This window comes from Gracilinanus agilis, chromosome 1 (genome assembly GCF_016433145.1).
Source record: "Gracilinanus agilis isolate LMUSP501 chromosome 1, AgileGrace, whole genome shotgun sequence".
Lineage (NCBI taxonomy): Eukaryota > Metazoa > Chordata > Mammalia > Didelphimorphia > Didelphidae > Gracilinanus > Gracilinanus agilis.
In genome coordinates this window covers 135,619,430-135,623,411 of record NC_058130.1, presented here as the reverse complement: position 1 = coordinate 135,623,411, position 3,982 = coordinate 135,619,430, and positions in this window count along the sequence as shown.

Sequence of the window (3,982 nt, the reverse complement as noted above, 5' to 3'; positions counted from 1 at the left end):
CTCTCTCTCTCTCTCTCTCTCTCTCTCTCTCTCTCTCTCTCTCTCTCTCTCTCTCTCTCTCCATCCCCTCCCCTGTCTACTAACTCCTCAGAAAAAAGCCCTCTAAAAGAGATGCCTCAGTGTCCTCTTTTCTTAATTCTCTAGAATCTGACTTCATTCAACCAAAGATGTTCTTACCAGTTACCAGCTGCTTTCTAATTGCCAAATCTAATGGACTTCCTAATCCTTGGCCTCTCTCCTACATTTGATACTGTACCAGCTGCTCTTCCTGAATACTTTGGAGACACTTTTCTTTCTTGTTTCTCCTACTACTTGTCTAACTATTCCTTCTCCATCTCTGGCTGAAATAGTATGCATGTTATGCCCACTAAGTTTGAGAGGCCCCTAAAACTCTATCCTGGCCCTTTTTTTCTCTCTAGAGGCTCTTTCTTGGTCACCTGATTAGCACCCATAGATTCAGTTCTCATCTATCTCTATACATATATCTCCCAGATCTATAACCCCATTCCCTGGTCTCCCTCCAAAGTTCCAGTTCTATATCACTAAATGCCTATTTCACATTTAAAACTAGATATTCTATAGGCATCTGAAGCTCAACGTGTCCAAAACCTAACTCATCTTTCTAGAAAAAACTCACTTTCCCCCCCAAATTTACCTACTCCTCTCAAGGGCACTACCTATCCTATACACCCAGCTATGGAACCTCAGAATCATCTTTGACCTCTCACTTTCCCTTTTTCCACATATCCAGTCATTTACTAGATTGTTTTCATTTCTACAACATTTCTCAAATATATCTGAATCCAGATTTGGACCCAGAACCTCTCATCTGGCCTGGCTCTCTATGTAGAGCCACCTAGCTGCCCCAATCATATTAGTTCTGGTTCTGGCCTCAAGTCTCTCCAACCTATTGTCTATACAGCTGCCAAAGAGATTTTCCTTTTTTTATTTAAAATTTTTTTTTATTTTAAGCTTCCAAAAATCTCTCTCACATTCCCCCTTTCCTACCCTTTGAGAAGACAATACATATTGTATGAAGTGGAAGTTTAAATTTCCATTATATGTATGAAGCCTTTGAAAACATTTCCATATTAGCCATATTATGAAAACCCCCAAAAAGGGAGGGGGGAAATAAAGAAGAAAAAAAAGTTTCAGTCTTCATTCAGAGTCCAACAGTTCTCTCTCTGGATAGCGTTTTTAATTATGAGTCCTTTGGAACTGTCATGGATCATTGTGTTGATCAAGTTTGCTAAGTCTTTTGCTTTTGATTATGCAGCTACATAGATTATTGTTGCACTATTAATATTACTGTGTAGTTTGTTCTAGTTTTGCTCACTTCATTTTGCATCAGTTCATAGAGGTCTTCCCAGGTTTTTTCAACATTTCCTTCATTTCTTTTCTTTTATATTTTATTTTTTAGAAAAATTTTCCATGGCTACATGATTCATTTTTACTTTCCCCTTCATCCCCCCTTTCCCCCCCCCATAGCCAACGTGCATTTCCACTGGTTTTAACATGTGTCATCTATCAAGACCTATTTCCATATTATTGATAGTTGCATTAGTGTGGTCATTTCAAGTCTACATCCCTAATCATGTCCACATCAACCCATGTGTTCAAGGAGTTGTTTTTCTTCTGTGTTTCCACTCCTGTAGTTCTTCTTCTGAATGTGGAAAGCGTTGTTTTCCATATATCCCTCAGAATTGTCCTGGATCATTGCATTGCTGCTAGTACAGAAGTCCATTACATTCAATTTCCTTCATAATTTCTTATAGTATTTCATCACATTCATATATCATAACTTTTAAAAAATTTTTATTTAATTAGAAATTTTTTCTATGGTTACATGATTCATGTTCTTTCTCTCCCCTCCTCCCACCCCACTCCCATAGCCAGCACATAATTCCACTAGGTTTTACATGTGTTATTGATCAAGACCTATTTCCATATTATTAATATTTGCATTAGGGTGATCATTTAGAGTCTACATTCCCAATCATATCCCCATCAACCCATGTGATCAAGCAGTTGTTTTTCTTCTGTGTTTCTACTCCCACAGTTCTTTCTCTGGATGTGGATAGCATTCTTTCTCATAAGTCCCTCAGAATTGTCCTGGATTATTGCATTGCTGCTAATAGAGAAGTCCATCACATTCAATTGTGCCACAGTGTATCCGTCTCTGTGTATAATGTTCTCCTGGTTCTGCTCCTTTTACTCTGCATCAGTTCCTGGAGGTTATTCCACTTCACATGGAATTCTTCCAGTTCATTAAGTTCATTATTTCTTTTAGCGCAATAGTGTTCCATCACCAACAGATACCACAATTTGTTCAGCCATTCCCCAGTTGAAGGGTATCCCCTGATTTTCCAATTTTTTGCCACCACAAAGAGTGTGGCTATAAATATTTTTGTTCAAGTCTTTACCCTTATTATCTCTTTGGGGTATAAATCCAACAGTGGTATGGCTGGATCAAAGGACAGACAGTCTTTTAAAGCCCTTTAGGCATAGTTCCAAATTGCCATCCAGAATGGTTGGATCAATTCACAACTCCACAAGCAATGCATTAATGTCCCAATTTTGCCACATCCCCTCCAACATTTATTACTTTCCTTTACTGTCATATTAGCCAATCTGTTAGGTGTGAGGTGGTACCTCAGAGTTGTTTTGATTTGCATTTCTCTAATCATATACTATAACTTGTTTAGCCATTCCACAATTGATGGAAATCCCCTTAGTTTCTAATTCTTTGCTACCACCAAAAGAGTTGCTATAAATATTTTGTATCTACAGGTCCTTTTCCTTTTTCTTTGTTCAGTTTGGGGTACAGACCGAAAAAAGGTATTTCTGGGTCCAAAGGTATGTAGAATTTTAGGGCCTTTTGGGCATAGTTTCAAATTGTCCACTAATAGTGCATTAGTGTCCCTATTTTTCCATATCCCCTCTAGCATTTACCATTTTCCTTTTCTGTCATCTTAGTCAATCAGAATTGTTTTGATTTGCAAATTTCTGAGCATTATTGATTTAAAGCATTTTATATGACTATTGACAACTTTATTTCTTTTTTTGAAAACTGCCTATTCATATACATTGATCATTTATCAATTGGGAATGACTTATTTTTTGTAAATTTGACTCACTTCCCCTATGTATTTGAGAAATTAGAAGAACTTTATCAGAAAACTAGCTATAGGACTGAGACAATATGGCAGAGTAGAGACATCAACCCAGCTAACCTCTCCCAACATTCTCCTCCAAATAATAAACTGGAGGAATTCCATGTGAACTGGAATGACCTCCAGGAATTGATGCAGAGTGAAAGGAGCAGAGCCAAAAGAACATTGTACACAGAGATGGATACACTGTGGTAAAATCAAATGTAACGGACTTCTGTACTAGCAGCAGTGCAATGATCTGGGACAATTCTGAGGGAATCTATGGAAAAGAACGCTCTCCACATTCAGAGGAAGGACTACAGGAGTGGAAACACAGAAGAAAAACAATTGTTTGAACACACGGGTTGATGTGGACATGATTGGGGATGTAGACTCAAAACGACCACACCAATGCAACTATCAATAATATGGAAATAGGTCTTGATTGATGACACATGTTAAAACCATGTGTGTTAGCTATGGGGGAGGCTGGGGTGAAGCGAAGGGGAAAGTAAGAACATGAATCATGTAACCATGGAAAAGTTTTCTAAAAAAGAAAATGCAAAAGAAAAAGAAAAATCATTCTTCTCCAAATAACTTTAAAATAAGATAGCAAATCAAATTCTGGGGCCAACAAATGAAGTGATAAGAAAAACAGATGTACTGGGAGAAGGGGGAAAGGAGAGGGAGAATGAGGAAAATTATCTTACATAAAAGAGAAGAGCAAGGAAGGACTTTTACATTGGAGGGCAGAATGAGAGAATAGGAAAGTGACAAATGCTGGAGGGGATGTGGAAAAATAGGATTATTGGTAGAGCAATGAACTAGTC